Source organism: Palaemon carinicauda, chromosome 1, assembly GCF_036898095.1.
Source record: "Palaemon carinicauda isolate YSFRI2023 chromosome 1, ASM3689809v2, whole genome shotgun sequence".
NCBI lineage: Eukaryota > Metazoa > Arthropoda > Malacostraca > Decapoda > Palaemonidae > Palaemon > Palaemon carinicauda.
In genome coordinates, this window is record NC_090725.1 from 11180143 (window position 1) to 11199190 (window position 19048).

Genomic DNA, 19048 nt, shown 5'->3' on the forward strand with positions numbered 1-19048 from the left:
TATATATATATATACATCTAATTAACAACTTCTCTAAATAAATTACTTTATAAGAGACCAATGAAATTAATGACGTCACAGCGGGAGTGGAAGGACATGTCTGAGCCCTTTGTCCTGCACTGGACTAGTTACGGCTGATGATGATGATGATGACTGGCGAATAGGAAATGAAGAAATAAACTCTTTGAAATTCTGAAGAATTGATTAGTAAATGCGTTTCCCCTCGTTATTGTGGCCGATGTGGTAACGTCCTTGACTGGTGAACGCCAGACTGGGGTTCCAGACCCTCTCAAACCCGTTAGTCCCTTTGGTCGCTGCAACCTCGCCATCTTTGTTAACTAAGGATTATGGTTTGGTGAAGCCTTTAGGTCTATCTGCTGGGTTATCAGCAGCCATTGTCTGGCCCTCCTTGGTCATAGTTTGGCTGGAGAGGGGGCTTGGGCGCTGATCAAATGTATATATGTTATATATATATATATACTGTATATCAGTCTCTGCCATTCATGAGCGGCCATTAAACCTTGAAACCAATGATGATAGGATGGGAGAAGGAAGTTATCATGTCATATGAATCATAAAATCACATCGTGACTAATCAAAGGCACTGATTAAATTAATAAAAAATCGTGGTTAATTAATTCACAAGATAAAAAACAACAAGAAATACGGCACTTTAATGCCTTCGGTGCTTTAAATAATCATCAAAATTATTTAGAGCACCCAGTAAATGTAGGACTACATCAGGGGTCTGCATTGAGCCCTTACCTATTTGATCTGGTCATGAAAAAGTGTTTTAATTACCAAGTTGTGGAATGATCTTCCTAATCGGGTAGATGAATCAGTAAACTTCAAAAATTCAAAGTTGGAGCAAATGTTTTTAAGTTGACCAGGCTGACATGAGTCTTTTTATAGTTATATATGACATATCTGTTTTTGACGTTGTTAATAGTTTATATAGGACATATCTGTTTTGACGCTGTTACTGTTTTTAGAATGATATATTGCTAATTTATTCTCATCATTTATTTATTTCCTTATTTCCTTTCCTCACTGGAGTATTTTTCCCTGTTGGAGCCCTTGGGCTTATAGCATCTTGCTTTTCCAACCAGGGTTGTAGCTTAGCAATTAATAATAATAATAATAATAATAATGTAAGCAGATCTAGGTGTCTTGTTACTTGAGTTCAGTTAGCAACACATCCGCCTGTGAGGTATACAGTAATCAATGAATGCTATTTCTGGTTTGGGCAGTTATTCTCAACACTTGGTTCTAAGGCGGATACCAAGTTCAATGTTTACCCCAATAGTATACCTAAAAACTTACGAAGGACACTCCAAAATCAAACCATTGTTCTCTAGTCTTGGGTAGTGCCGTAACCTCTGTACCATGGTCTTCCACTGTCTTGGGTTGGAGTTCTCTTGCTTGAGGGTACACTCGGGCACACTATTCTATCTTATTTCTCTTTCCCTTGTTTTTTTTAAAGTTTTTATAGTTTATATAGGAAATATAACGTTGTTACTCTTCTTAAAAAATTTTTATTTTTCCTTGTTTCCTTTCCTCACTGGGCTATTTTTCCATTTTGGGGTCACAGGACTAATCGAATCCTGCTTTTCCAACCAGTGTTGTAGATTAACAAATAATAATAATAATAATAATAATAATAATAATAATAGACATTAAATATGATTTCTGAGCTGTATTTAAAGTGGGTGAAACTAACCAGAGTATTTTGATGATGAGCAAACGTACCAAGAAAGTTGGTGAAAATAACAAGTATGTGCTTGAAATATGCCAAGAAATATCAAGAGGTTTACAGGTCAAGACAATAAATGTACGATTTTACAATGAAGAATTTTCTTTTCAACTTCTGATTCCGAATTTGTAGAAAAACTAATTAAGATTAATAATAATAATTATAACATATTGGAATCATGGGAATAAAGATAGAAGGATTCTCACTTGAAAGTGAATTTATTCAAAAAATCGAATGTTTATTCATATTGGAATCATGGGAATATAAACAGGAAGGATTCCCACCTGGATGGTGAATTTATTCAAAATTCTAAAGTTTATTCAGCTTCTCCTCTACTGGAGTTTTTAGCTCCTTGTCGAAGACACCTTGGTTAAACTAACAATCATAATCTTTATATATGATTAAGAAGATGAATTTTAGACATTAAATTGTAAGGGCAAAAGAGCAAAAGAGGAATTTCATTTATTTTGCAAGGGTTCTAATGCAGCCAAAAGATAGGAAACATAAACTATATGGTACAGAAGCTAAAGCAAAACCAAAGGTTTGAGAACATTGGTTATGTAGAACAGAAGCCATTCCATAGCCAAAGGTTTAAGAATATTAGCTGTATGGAACAAAGGCAAGAGAATTTTAAGCATTTTCCAGAGAGACTATTACATATATATATATATATATATATATATATATATATATATATATATATACATATATATATATATATATATATATATATATATATATATATATATATATATATATTAAATTCTCTATGAATGCATGACAGTCCAATTTTCCTTTAATATCCAAAGCATAATTTTGAATAACTAATGGGAACACATTTAAGGCCCATTACTAATAACAATAATAATCATTGCATTTTTTGTGGCACTGGTTGAAAAATATATAAGTGGAAGTGTAACTTCAGAAGTTTCTTTCCTTACCGGGCTATTTTTCCCTGTTGGAGCCCTTGGGCTTATAGCATCCAGATTTTCCAACTAGGGTTGTAGCTTAGCTAATAATAATAATAATAATAATAATAATAATAAGTTTAAAAAGCAGCAAGATTACTCTAATGAATAGTAAAAGTTGCAACTTTGAATATACGTTAATTACAAAATTCATTCATATAAATATATTACGATGTATATACAATTTTATATATTGTAAAAACTGTAAATGTATATTTTTCAATTAAAAAAAAAAGTTGCAACTGTGAATATCCATTATTACACCTTCCACATTATTGTAATTATTGTATATATTTTGCCTGACTGTTTTCCCCTGTATACCATTTTCCTTTGTCCTTTCCCAGAAAGTTGTTTGCCTTCGTTTCACACTCCTTGTTCTTTCTTGCTCCGCCCATCCTAAATTCCTTCGACCCCTAAATGTAAATTGGAATCAGTCTCCACCCAGCAACTATTATTATTATTATTATTACTATCCAAGCTATAACCCTAGTTGGAAAAGCAAGATGCTATAAGCCCAGGGGCTTCAACAGGGGAAAATAGCCAAGTGAGGAAAGGAAATAAGGAAATAAATAAATGAAGAGAACAGATTAACAATAAATCATTCTAAAATAAGAAACAACGTCAAAACAGACATTTCATATAATAAACTATCAACAACATCAAAAACAAATATGTCATAAATAAACTATAAAAAGACTCATGTCCGCCTGGTCAACAAAAAAGCATTTGCTACGACTTTGAACTTTTGAAGTTCTACTGATTCAACCACCCGATTAGGAAGATCATTCCACAACTTGGTCACAGCTGGAATAAAACTTCTAGAGTACTGCGTAGTATTGAGGACTTTGGTATCCGGCAGTGAAGCAGTCCCCTTTATTGTAAAGTATCTTTAATCTAAGTATAAGTGATATTGTTGTCAGGGTTTAATAACAAATTGTGCTTTTGTTTCAGGTGTTCTCAATTTCCAGTGTGATTACTTTTCGAGACGTGGTTGTCATTTGTTCTATTGTGTCATTCCTGTCCATTATGACCTTTGTGTTCCTTTTATATGGACTTTAAGTTTAATTGTAATGTTTTGTAAATAATTTTTGCATTATTATATTTAAATCTTGTTAGATCGTATTCTCATTCAAATACCTTTATTTTGTATTATTATTATTATGGTCCATTTGAACCCACCTGATAAAATGGTAAATTTCCCTTCTCTCTCACAGTCGTATAAATTGATTTCTATTTCAACATGCTAATGGGATAATTATCATCTCTCTCTCTCTCTCTCTCTCTCTCTCTCTCTCTCTCTCTCTCTCTCTCTCTCTCTCTCTCTCTCTCTCTCTCTCTATATATATATATATATATATATAATGTATAATTGTAAAATACCAGGAACACCCAAGTACAGAAAAATGAACTCTGACCGGTTTCTACTTCATTTCCAACATCTTCAAGAGGAACAGTAAGAGCGAACATAAAATTCACTTGGATAAAGACGACCTCATTTGAAAAAGGAGACTCGTGTCTCTGGGATGGTTCAAAAAATGTTCAAAAGCTGACTTAAACGCCTCTTACCTACTTAGAGACTTCAGCTGGTCGACCAAACTTACCTGTAGAAGAAAAAATCAAGAATGAATGAGTGCCAGAAAATGTCAGCAAAAAAATAGTTTACATTTATGACTGATATCATTAACACATTCTTTCCTCTTCTCATAAAATGTGAAATATCTCTCTCTCTCTCTCTCTCTCTCTCTCTCTCTCTCTCTCTCTCTCTCTCTCTCTCTCTCTCTCTCTATATATATATATATATATATATATATATATATATACTGTATATATGTGTGTGTGTATATACATTAAATATATACATACACAAAAACACAGATAAAAAAAATTTATATATATATATACATATATTTAAATATATTATGTACATATATATATATATATATATATATATATATATATATATATATAATTATATATATTACATTAAAATTAACAAATTACACAATAAAGCAAATATTCAGTGCGTAATTAAATATCTTCTATTAATACCCCCAAAAGTTACCAACTGCGCAATTAATTGCTATGACTATTAATTCTAAATTATTGTTTTATTTATTTTTTGTTCAACCACTTTTTTGGAGCCAACGTCTTGTAAGCATACGTAAAATAATAACAATAATAATAATAATAATAATGATAATGATAATAATGATAATAATAATGATAATAATAATAATAATAATAATAATAATAATAATAATAATAATAATAATAAACACCAGACATGGAGTTAATTCTAATAGCCAGGCCTTCTCCATCATGAGGCTCAATACTACAGAGTACTCTTACAAATGTTATTCCAGCTGTGGCCAAGTTGTAGCAAATGTTTTCATGTTGAACAGGTCGGCGTAAGTCTTTTTACAGCATATACATGAAACATCTGTTTTAATGTTGTTAATGTTCTTAAAATACTTGTGGCTAATTGTTTATTAAATCTTATATCGGTTATTTATTTCCTCATTTCCTTACTAGGCTATTTTTCCCTGTTGGAGCCCTTGGGCGTATAGCATCTTGCTTTTCCAACTAGGGTTGTAGCTTAGATAGTGGTAGTAGTAATAATAATAATAATGATAATAATAATAATAATAATAATAATCCAGCCGCAGTTAGGTTTAAGATAGGCCAATAATTCGTGGTTAAATTGGGCAAAAAATCTCGTCCTAACGATCAATAGTTTAACAGGGAGTGCTGCCCCTTTCGAAATCTATCCCAGTTTCCTGCAGGCCTCAAAGACCGGATAAAAGAAGGGGGTTATCATTCTGCCTTGTAAGAAAAGGGATTTATTGAAGAGAGTTGAAAGCTTAAAGTAAGGAAACCCACCAAGACATGAAAATGAAGATTTAATCCCTTACTTTTTAAATATATATCTTACTTTACATTTACCCACCAGCAGTTCTTTAAACCCCCCCCCCCCAGAGAAGTGACACAGGACTTGACCTCTCAATAATAGCAATTGCTTCTATCAAAGCGGTTTTTCATCAGGAAAATTCTACCTATGCAATACATTGTCAGACGTTTTAGGAACACAATATAGAAGTTTCAGGTTTAAAGGCTACTCATGAAGGGCAAAAGCAAGGGATAGCGATAATGCCCTAGAGACTGACCATATATATATATATATATATATATATATTATATATATATATATATATATATATATATATGTAAAAGCTCTCAAGCCACTCTCCACCCTAGCGAAAACCAGGGAGGGCCAAAGAATAGCTACTGTTCACTCATCAGGCTAACATATAGGCTTCCCCAGACCCTATATGCTTATCTCACAAGGATGATAAAGAAAAAAACAAAAAACAAATAAAAACTATAGAAAATGGGAACAAAATTTTTTTTTTTCAATTTAAAAATCTTATTGAAAAAAAAAATCTATTTGATGTGAAGAGCAATTTGATCATTGTCTCCTGAACACATTTTCCTCCATCATTTAATCCACACCATTTACACTAACTTCTCTCTTTCCCCCCCCCCCCCTCCCCCCCATCCCTTGTCAACCTCCTCCCTTCCCCAGCATCCTTCTCTTCCCCAACAGACTTCCCCAAACCCCTGTTTCCACCATTAGCACAACCTTAATGAAACACGATTACCCATTAGCAAGTTAAGATGCAAACAAGGTGAGAGAGAGAGAGAGAGAGAGAGAGAGAGAGAGAGAGAGAGAGAGAGAGAGAGATTCTCCAATTAATGTTATTCCTTCTGTACGACAAATGTGTGATCGATAAGAAACTTTAATAACTGCAATTTGATAAGCTCTCTCTCTCTCTCTCTCTCTCTCTCTCTCTCTCTCTCTCTCTCTCTCTCTCTCTCTCTCTCTCTCTCATTGTCAGGATGGCAGTAAAACTCAAATCTCTCACTCTCTCTCAGTCAGGATACAAGAAAACCCAAATCAATCTCTCTCTCTCTCTCTCTCTCTCTCTCTCTCTCTCTCTCTCTCTCTCTCTCATTGTCAGGATGCAAGAACTCAAATCTCTCTCTCTCTCTCTCTCTCTCTCTCTCTCTCTCTCTCATTGTCAGGATGCAAGAACTCAAATCTCTCTCTCTCTCTCTCTCTCTCTCTCTCTCTCAGTTTTGTATCTGTGTGCCAGTGAGTGATTACACTTTTGCGACCCTATAAATATCATGATTTAACGCGGATAACAAAAGGCTATCGAGTGCAATATACTGTAGCTACAAGTTTTCGTGAATAGTCAGTGATTAGTTTGAGGTCGGAGAAGTGGGATAAAACGTCGGCATAGAATAGTTATCTTGTGAATTACTAAAAATCTAATCAAGATGGCTATGTACAACACGGGCAAGGCTTGGAGAGACATCGCTGGACTCAGCAAAAATAAATTCCATGAGTTGGCGAAACAGGAGCTCGACCGTCTGATAACAGAGGTCACTAGTAACGTCAACCAATGTGACGGAAAAATATTCGCAGACATATTGAAACAATATGATCCAATAAACTGGAGCAAATCTGCGGAAAACATCAGCAAAATAATAGAAGAAATTCCAAAGAAAATCCAAGTGTTAAAGAGACTTATAAAGAAAGTCTACATCAATCAACACATTCCATCAAAGAACAATAAGAAGTCCAATATGGTGAATATGCTGATTGATGCAATGGGAAAAAGAATGCCAAAATGGTGTAATACATGTAAGATATGGTATTCCATTAATAATCCTCAACAATTGATTAGAAAATGTGATGCCTGTCATGTCCCAACACATCCCACATGTGCTGAAATACAGCAAAAAATAAAAAATAAAGACACAAAGGTATTCTGCTCAACATGCTTAGTCTGGATAGAAAATATAATTAAGTCGAGACTAAATCTGCAAATAGTTGAAGATAAAGAAGAGGAAGAAGAAGAAACAGAAGAAGAAGAAGAAGAAAAAGAAGAAGAAGAGAACAATGAACAGGATATGTGTAAGGATGCAGAAGAAATCATTGATATAACCTATGATGCCATCCAACAACATACTTATGAAGAAATAAATTACCAGATGGAAACAAATAATAGACCCAAGAGACTCTACCCGGACCTACATAATTTTAGGGAAGAGCAAGAACAAGAAAAAATAGAAAAGAAGGATATAGTCTGCAATATGCTGAAAAGAGGGAATTGCAGATTTGGCGAAAGATGCTACTACAAGCATCCAAAGATATGCCATAATTATGAAATATATGGTAAATGTGCGTATTCAGACGGATATGGAGACGAATGCAGAGATCTCCATCCAGAAATATGCAAAAACCTAAAAGAAGGAAAAGGATGCATTTACAACAAAAAATGTCGATATATGCATCCTGCAACCATGAATGAAAGTAAGAAAACTCAGCAAACTGAAAAGAAAAATGAAAGCAAAAAAGAAACAAAAAAAGAAACAAAAAAGCAGGCCGTGTATATGCCGCGCTTTGAACCAAGAGCCCCAAGATATGAGGCCTTTCAACCCAAACCTGCACATTTAGAGCCCAACTACAAAGAATGCATCTATAATGCCAGGGGTTGGTGCAGATATGGGGACAGTTGCAGGTATACACACAAAAATAAATATGAAGGCGAAAGAGAAATATAATAGAAAAGTTGGATTTTTTAATGGCAGAATTCCTGGAAATGAAGCAAAGAATATCATATCAGAACAGGAAGGAAGCATGGGAGAATCCATATTATTACCAATATTAAATAATGGGGATGAAACACAAACCATAATAGTGATGAATGCACAGGGTTTAGTCACGAGTAACTCTAAAAGGAAAATAGAGTTCTTAGAAGAACTAACCCAAATTGAAAAAATAGATATATTAAATATAAGTGAAATATGGTATTCCCAAGAGACTGGCAGTGATGACCAGATAAAGGGTTTCCAAACTTATAGATCAGACAGAACAAATAGGAATCAAGGGGGAACCGCAATATATGGAAGAGACATAAATCAAGGAAAAGTCTGTGAAAAATACAGCAACACAGAATGTGAATTGATTGTGGTAGAATTTGAATTTGAAAAACTAATGAATATTGTAGTTTACAGATCCCCAAATACTAAGGAGTTTGACATAAAAATAGAAAAAATAGATGATATATGTAGAAACCATAAAGACTGGAATATACTACTATCCGTAGATTTTAACTTTCCTTTCAAGGATTGGAAAGAACGGATAGAAGAAAGTGGTTGTGTGTATACATATAAAAAAGAGAGTAATAGTAGCGCAGAAGATAAGAGACAATTTGAAAAGCTTCAAGATATGCTATTAGAACATAATATGCAACAAATAAACCACATTCCAACAAGAAAGGAAAATGTCCTAGATCTAGTATTTGTGAATGAGGTAAATTATGTTAAAGAAATGATAGTGTATAACACGGGAATTTCAGACCACAATGTTATAGAATTAATAGTCCATTCCAAAGCAAGTGATCGCAGAATTAATCAAAGCACAAAACGTTGGGAAGGATATGGAAAATATAATTTTTATAGTAAGAATATAAAATGGTCAGAAATAAATGAAGAACTAAATAAAGAATGGAAAAATGTGTTTGTAAGTGATAATATACAGGTAAATATGGACATACTGTACAAAATACTGGAGAAAATTGTTGAAAAATATGTACCGAAAAAAAAAACAATAAACAAAAGACATGCATACCAAGAGACAGAAGGATCTTATTCAGAAAATTAGAAAGTGGAAGAAAAATCTTGCAAAAGAAAAAAATGTGCGGAAAATGATGGAAATAAAATGTAAGATAGAAAATGCAGAACAAAAGATTATACAGTCAAAAGAAAATTAAAAAAGGGACTTAGAAGAAAGGACACTTCAAAATATAAAAAAAAAACCCAAAGTACTCTACTCCTATGCAAAAAAGATGAATAAAGGGAGAATAGAAATAGGCCCTCTAAGAATTGAAGGATGGCTAATATTGAAAAAAAGGAAATATGCAACATATTAGCAGAAAAATATAAGAGTGAGTTCACGCTAAGAATTACGAATGAGAATAATGAAACAGAAATGAGAGAAGAAAATGCTGAATGTCTAACGGATATAGATATTAATGAAGCAGATATTGTCAAGGCTATAAACGAAATTAAAAATGGATCGGCAGCCGGACCAGATGGAGTTCCAGCGATTTTGTTAAAAAAACTGCAAACACTATCTCGAAGCCGCTTGCAATACTGCTAAGACAAAGTGTAGATATGAGCGAGATATATGTTAAACATAAATTAGCTTATATAACCCCTATCTTCAAAAGTGGATCAAGACTAGAGGCAAGCAATTATAGACCTGTTAGTCTAACATCACATATTATGAAAGTGTATGAGAGGGTGATAAAAAGAAAATAATGAATCATTTGGTTAAAAATAACTTGTTTAATATAGGTCAACACGGTTTTGTGCCCGGAAAAAGTTCACAAACCCAACTGATAGCACACTATGAAAACATATACAAAAATATGATAAATGAAAAAGACACAGATGTGATCTATCTAGATTTTGCAAAAGCCTTTGACATGGTAGACCATAATATATTAGAGGAAAAGGTGAGAAAGCATAATATTGTGGGAAAGATAGGAAATGGGTAAAAGAATTCCTGCAAAACAGAAAACATAGTGGTTGCAAATGACGAGAAATCAGATGAAGCTCAGGTAATATCTGGCGTGCCACAAGGTACGGTATTAGCTGCACTGCTGTTTGTTATTATGATCTCAGACATAGACTGTGATGTTGAAAACTCTGTAGTGAGAAGTTTCGCCGATGACACAAGAATAAGTAGAGAAATTACTTGTGATGAAGTTAGGAACTCACTACAAAGAGATCTAAACAAAATATATGAATGGGCGGAGATAAATAGCATGGTATCTAACTCCGATAAATTGGAATCAATAAATTATGGAAACAGAGAAGGAATGGTATATGCATACGAGGGACCTAATAACGAGACAATCACAAACAAGGAAGCAATTAAAGACCTTGGTGTAATTTTAAATAGGAATATGTTATGCAACGACCAAATAGCAACACTGTTGGCTAAATGTAAAGCAAAAATGGGAATGTTATTCAGACACTTTAAAACAAGAAAAGCTGAACACATGATTATGCTTTACAAAACTTATGTGCGTAGTACACTCGAGTACTGCAATGTGATATGGTACCCACACTACCAAAAGGATATTGCGCAAATAGAGAGTGTACAAAGGTCCTATACTGCTAGAATAGAAGAAGTTAAGGACCTTGATTACTGGGAAAGACTGCAATTTTTAAAACTATACAGTCTAGAAAGGAGAAGAGAACGCTACATGATAATGCAAGCATGGAAGCAAATAGATGGAATTACTGAAAACATCATGGAGCTAGAAATATCAGAAAGAGCAAGCCGAGGTAGATTAATAGTGCCAAAAAATATACCAGGAAAACTAAGGAAGGCGCACAGGACATTAATCCACTACGCACCAGCATTGATAATGCAGCGACTATTTAATGTGCTTCCAGCTCATCTAAGACAGGAGTGAGCGCAGATGTGTTTAAGAATAAGCTCGATAAATACCTTAGATGTATCCTAGACCACCCAAGACTGGAAGATGCAAAATACACCGGAAGATGCATTAGCAACTTTCTGGTGGATATATGAGGTGCCTCACACTGAGGGATCTGGGGGAACCCAAACATAAAATAAGGTAATAAGGTAAGGCTCTCTCTTTCGATATATATATATATATATATATATATATATATATATATATATATGTGTGTGTGTGTGTGTGTGTGTGTATAAAGATATCAACAATTGGTAGATCTGTGAACTTGGAATTTACAAATATATCTAGGTGAATTACCACAAAAACAAGTAGACGCAAAGTCCAGTAGGATGAAAGGTGATATATATATATATATATATATATATATATATATATATATATATATATATATATATATATATATATATATAGGTGATAACTGAACGGCTAGGTGAATGCAACTAAACTTTATTAAACAATAAACAATCATCGAGTTTATATGCAGTGACTTGCGAGGAAGAACGTCACAAAAATTCAAACATGAAGAACGTGTTTGCATGATAACGTAGTTTGGTCTATCAACAGTGCAGGGAAGTGCAAGTGATAAGATAAAAAAATCAAAACCCTTACAGTGTATGAGCGTGTATGAAACGTGCAATACACGAGATAATTCCTAAAGGCTCAAAATGAGATTTAAGCAGGCCAAACACACAGAGGACTGGCGCGCTGATTTGACTGCGATTGGCCAGTCTCTTGCGTGTGTGGGCATGGACTAGCATGGCGACTGGGTTGACTCACCTATTTTGACACGTACAGTATTCCATACTACATCCTTTGATCGGTGCACTTTTTATATTATAATGATACACAGGGATTTGGGATTAAAAGGTAAATTAACTGGTAGGCTTTTAAAACCTCCAGAGAAGGACATTTGGCAACACAGGTGACAACGCCTGGATTGCCATGGAGTCGTTACGGTATAGCTAGAGTCAAATTCTGTCTCTTGCCTCTGCCATTCATGAATGGCCTTTAAACCTTTAAACTGAGTTCATGGCTTCTGATCCACGTTCTTGCTGCTAACTTCTTTAAACTCTGACTTCATAATGAAATTACAGCCCCGCCCCCTAGTAGCACATAAGGGGAGATGGTCTCCCCGGCACCAGCAATGAGCCGTGTTGTCCAAATTCTTAAATCCGATGTCATCATTGACTTCCGTATATAAGTTTATCATAAATTTTACCCTTTGGGTGTTTACTTCTAGACTAGCATATATACGCAAAACGTTGAAAATGACGGCTAAATATATAGATAGATATGCACACACACACACACAGATTGAAGCCTTCCAACCCCATGCCCCTTTCCTAACTACTCCCTCGCCCCCTGACCCGAGGGATAGGGAGAGCCCGAGTAGTCATGCGTTTGGCAATCCCGCTCAGCGTGACAAGATATATATATATATATATATATATATATATATATATATATATATATATATATGTGTGTGTGTGTGTGTGTGTGTGTGTGTGTAATGTATACACATACTGTATATATGTAATTATGTATAAATATATCTTTCTCTTTATTATATAGAGGAGATTACAGTGGTTGACTACAGTAGAGTTTGGATTTTCCCAATGGATCAGACAGACACGTTTAGAATATCATTGAATAAATGAAGATTTTCCGTAGCAGTGACAACGTAATCGCTCGTTGCCATAAACACATTTTTCCTGCTTTGTGAGTTCCTGAAATATTTTTTTTATTACATTTTTTTTTTCTTCATTTCAGTGTAAGACATGGGTTCTTCTTTACCATTATTATTATTATTATTATTATTATTATTATTATTATTATCATTATTATCATTGATTGCCTAGCTTCAACCCAGTTGGAAAAGCAGAATGCTATAAGCCCAGGGGCTCCAACAGGGAAAATAGCCGAGTGAGGAAAGGAAACAAGGAAAAATACAATATTTTAAGAACAGTAACATCAAAATAAATGTCTCCTTTATAAACTATGAAAACTTTAACAAAACAAGAGGAAGAGAAATAACATAGAATAGTGTGCCCGAGTGTACCCTCAAGCAAGAGAACTCTACTCCAAGACAGTGAAAAACCATGGTACACAGGCTATGGCACTACCCAAGACTAGAGAACAGTGGTTTGGTTTTCGAGTGTCCTTCTCCTAGAAGAGCTGCTTACCAAAGCTAAAGAGTCTCTTTTACCCATATTATTATTATTATTATTGTTATTATTATTATTATTTGCTAAGCTACAACCCTAGTTGGAAAAGCAGGATGCTATTAGCCCAGGGGCTCCAACAGGGAAAATAGCTCAGTGAGGAAAGGAAACGAAGAAAAATAAAATATTTTAAGAAGAGCAACAACATTGAAATAAATATCTCCTATATAAACCATAAAAAACTTTAACAAAACAAGAGGAAGAGAATTAAGATAGAATAGTGTGCCCTAGTGCACCCTCAAGCAAGGGAACCTAAGAGGAAAGTGGCCATTGAACAATTACAGTGCAGTAACCCCTTGGGTGAAGAAGAATTGTTTGGTAATCCCAGTGTTATTAGGTGTATGAGGACAGGAGAGCATATGTGAAGAATAGGCCGGACTATTCAGTATGTGTGTAGGCAAAGGGAAAATGAACCGTAACCAGAGAGAAGGATCCAATGTGGTACTGTGGCCAGTCAAAGGACTCCACAACATATAAGTATTTTGTCTCGCACAGAAATGTGGCATGCGTTAGTTATTATGTATTTAATCGTATTTTAAAAATATATTTAACAGAGGAGTATTAATTCATTTAGCCTGTGTAAGAATGACGTTCATGAAATTCAGAAACCGAACCCCGGACGACTTTAACGATAACACAGGATAGTTAAAAGATGTTCATATAACCACTAATTCAACTTTATTATTATTATTATTATTATTATTATTATTATAACTTGCTAGGCTACAACCCTAGTTGGAAAAGCAGAATGCTATAAGCCAAGAGGCCCCAACAGGGAAAATAGCCCGGTGAGGAAAGTAAAAAAGTAAAAAAGGAAAAATGAAATATTAAGAACAGTAACATTAAAATAAATATTTCCTATATAAACTATAAAAACTTTAACTAAACAAGAAGAGAAATTAGATAGAATAGTGTGCTCGAGTGTACTCTCCATATCAGGTACATCTCTAAACTCATAAGTTAGGCGAGGAATGCTTCCAAGGAAATTTGAAGTTTTTGCAAATTCATTACCCACCCTGAAGATTTTGGTGTCCCCCACGGATCTCCAAAATAGCCACACATCAAGGGCAGTGAATAGCATAACTATGGTACAATTAACAATACTCTTGAGGGTACATTCTGGTACACTAATCTGTCTTATTTCTCTTCCTCTTGCTTTTTTTTAAAGTTTTTATATGATTCTATGTAAAATATTTATTCTAATGACGTTACTGTTTTTAAAGTATTTTATTTTAAAATGTCTCTTTTTAGCTTATTTCCTTTCCCCACTAGGCTATTTTTTCCTGTAGGAGCCCTTGGGCTTATAGCATTCTATTTTTCCCACTAGGGTTGTAGCTTGGCAAATAATAATAATAATAATAATGATGATACTAATAATAATAATACTAATAATAATAATAATAATAATAATAATAATATTAACAACAACAACAACAACAGCAACAATAATAATAATAGTAATAAAAATTATAAAAATAATAATAGTAACAACAACAACAACAACAATAATAATAATAATAATAATAATAATAATAATACTCCAATTCTGTTGCTGACTAATGAGATTTCATTTCCGCATGTAAAGTAGTTTCTCAGTAAACAAGTTATTGTGGCGAAAGCAAGAAAAACATCAAATAGTTGCTGCAAACAAAGTCAAGTTCATACACAGGACTGTCTAAAGATGTCGAGCGTGTTCCAAAGACGTACCTTGGAAGCATCTAGTCAAGGTCTATAGATTAAGGGCATCTAGTGATCTAGTAAATGAAATAGAAATCAAAATGAAAGAGATAGAGACTTACCCTGTTTTTTCTATGAAGCAGCTGTGTCCTCGTGTGTTGAACGAAACTTAATTCCAGCCACTGGAATATACGTCAGAACTACGAGAAGCCACATGAAAATATTTTGTATATACACAATTTAAGACCAATTCGTTCTCAGGGTGATTTCTTTCGTTCCGCATTCCACTGGCTTCACTTTGACATTTCTTTTAAAGAATTAATCACCCACAAGGGGGAAAATATCACTGCGGGTGTATACCCATTACCTCAAAAGCAGATCATACTACCAAACGCAGTCTAGGTTCTGAAACTATGATAACTGATACACCTGGGTTCCTGGATGTCCGCCCGAACTCAGCCGGTCGACAGGTTGTCAGGTACACGACTAACGGGATAACGGTTACTCTCTCGAGTCTTCTCCCCCGGTCAAGGGCACGGCCCCCTTCTCCCTACCAGACACCAAGGAGGTTGGCCAACTTGGTGGTGAGCTGCGAGGATCAGGTCTGATCAGGATTTGGTAACCCTGGAGAGAGAGAGAGAGAGAGAGAGAGAGAGAGAGAGAGAGAGAGAGAGAGAGAGAGTCAAAGTCAAAGTCAAAGTAAAAAACCTTTATTCCATTATAAAATGGTTATTCTGTTACATAACAATATAAATTATTTACATAAAATTCACAATAATTGGATTGTAAAAATCTAGGATATATATACATTCAAGTAAAATTAAAAAAAATATTGCTTTAAGTTTCTTTTTTAATAAATCAGAACTAACATTTATACATTTTCTTATTTCCAGAGGTAGTTTGTTCCAACAAGAGAGAGAGAGAGAGAGAGAGAGAGAGAGAGAGACTGTAAGAAAAATTATATAGATCGCCTGGGGTTCCATAACCTTCTGTAGCGTGAAAATGATGTCAGGTCAATGCACGCGGTGCATTGCAGGTATTACTTAAAAGTCTTGGCAGTGCCTTTTTGGCCCATACTGCACTTACTATGATATAGTAAAACTCAAGGTCTATAGGAAAGGTATTCTATAAAGTAAAACCGATCTGTCGTGGCCGCTGAGACAATTTCTGACCCACTGTATAGCGTACTTGTTTCAAAATTATTCAACCATTCTAAGGTAAAATTAACACTAGTTAGACACTAGTCATCCAAAATGAGTGAAACTAATGTAGAGTAACAGCTTTATGACAGATGTCCTTCCTCTTTTATTATTCTCACAGGATTAACCAGAGGTTAGATCCGGTCTCTCTCTCTCTCTCTCTCTCTCTCTCTCTCTCTCTCTCTCTCTCTCTCTCTCTCTCTCTCTCTCTCTCTCTCAATTAAGTCGCGTGCAAAAACTACAAAATTTTGCAGCCAAAGTAGCTGAGGATTCTGCAAAGAAGCACGACCATGCAACACCAATAATAAATTTCTTGAAATGGCTTAAGATAGATAATCAATATTACGTTAACACACGTTGTCTCGTTTCTAAAATAGTGCATTCCAATTTTCCTGAATGGTTCATGACGCTACAGACAGTAAATGACAGATTGGTAAGCCGAACTATAGTCCATTTCTTTTAGCGAGGCATATTTGCACCGACTCGCAGCGGTGCCCTTTTCGCTCGGAAAAGTTACCTGATCGCTGATTGGTTGGACAAGATAATTCTAACCAATCAGCGATCAGGAAACTTTTCCTAGCTAAAAGGGCACCCCTGCGAGTCGGTGCAAATATGCCTCGCTAAAAGAAATGGACTATAGACAAGCGAACGATCTGTTCATTCCAAGAACTAGTTTAGATATTGGCTCAAGAGATTTTAATGTAAGGGGACCAAGAGCATGGAATAAATTACCTATCTCAATAAAAGATATTGATAACCTCATCCGTTTTAAGAAAAAACTAAAAGATTTTCTTCTTGGTACTCAGTAGTACCAAAATTACTTATATATCCTGAGGAATTAAAAAAAAATATCAATCAATTTCTAATCATTGTGAGATTACTAATGATAGAAGCTTATAAATATATCGTAAAATTTTATTTCTATATTTTGTACTTCTATATTGTAAACAATTATTTTGATGTATTGTAATTAATACCCATTGTATAATGGAAATAAACGTATTATTATTATTATTATTATTATTATTATTATTATTATTATTATTATTATTATTACTCTCTCTCTCTCTCTCTCTCTCTCTCTCTCTCTCTCTCTCTCTCTCTCTCTCTCTCTCTCTCTCTCTCTCTCCTGTTATTCTTGCCGAACATATATATTTCATAAGGTTTACATTTCTATAATGTTAATTGGAACCAACCACATATTTTTTTCGCAATTATAATCCCAGGTTATTTGTCAATTTTATCCTACCGTCTTAAGGGGCAAGGATGTGGTTTCCGAGTCCAAAAATCGAAAAATTCTGGTATATGAGTTAAATACAGAGAAAATTTCTCCAACGCTTTGGCAGCATTGTCCAGAAGTATCATGGCGAAATCCTATCTAAGTATTTTATTTTATTATTTTATAATAGCTTTGACGTGCTCGGAGCGGGTAGTAAACAATGCGTAGTATATGTCAAGATAGTTATATTTCACGTTTTATTTGTTATTTATTAGAACTATGGATGAAATACGAATGAATCGAGAATGTCAATTTTGCAGAAAAAACATGCACCTTCTTTCCTCAATACTGGGAAAATATGAACCGTATGAATGACGCATGTATTGAGAATGAGAGGCTGATGTATTACGAACATAGTGGGAAGCATTGCGGAAACCGTCCGGGGGTTAAAACAAACTTCATTTGTCGTATCTGCATTTTCATTGAACATTAAATTAGTTTTAGTCATGTTAATTTTCAGTCTTACATTTCTGCTTTCTCTATTCAAATCTTCTATCAACTTTTGCAATTCCATCCATGAATCACTATATATATATATATATATATATATATATATATATATATATATATATATATATATATGTGTGTGTGTGTGTGTGTGTGTGTGTATTCATATAATATATATATATATATATATATATATATATATATATATATATATATATATATATATATAAATAAAATCATACTGTATACGTGTACGTGTATATAAACATTCGCAAATATATTGTGTACTAAATATTTATTTATATGTATATATATATATATATATATATATATATATATATATATATATATATATATATATGTGTGTGTGTGTGTGTGCGCGCGCGCGTGTGTGTATGTGTGTGTATGGTATGAATTGTGATGTATACGTAAGTTAGCTTCATCTCCATATCTGTTACTTTATTGTAACATATTCATAATGAGAAAAGTGATAACGATATCATCATCCTTTATTACAAATTTTATATCTATCGTTTTGCAATGTAATACTATCCCTGCATGCTTTGCAGTAATACTTAGAACCAATATAATGAAAACACACACTCCAAGTCACTTTCCATTTATAGAATTTTACCCATCACATTCATTTCAGTGCACTTATATAAATTTCCTTGCGAGCAGTAATGCTGTAAGTATATTAATTGACTTTTTCTTTCGGGATTGACTGGCTTTCATGTTTAAAGGTTTAATTGATTGATTTAAAGTTTTCAGGCATCCTGACATCTATTAAAGGTTTAAAGGTCGCTCATGAATGGCAGAGGCGAGGGACAGTGACATTGCCCTAGCAATCAGGACAATGCCCTAGAGACTGACCATATATTATATGATCACCGCCCAAGCCTTCTCTCCACCCAAGCT

General features: G+C 34.0%; 1 protein-coding gene across 1 annotated transcript in view; it reads right to left on the reverse strand.

Annotated features, from left to right (window-relative positions):
- The window catches only part of LOC137641462 (galactosylceramide sulfotransferase-like), a 59329-nt gene extending 43620 nt beyond the window's left edge, over positions 1–15709 (reverse strand). Inside the window, exon 1 of the mRNA XM_068374047.1 lies at positions 15328–15709. The gene's annotated coding sequence lies outside the window, so the exon portion shown is untranslated. The remainder of the gene's footprint in view (positions 1–15327) is intronic.
- Positions 15710–19048: the final 3339 nt, after the last annotated feature.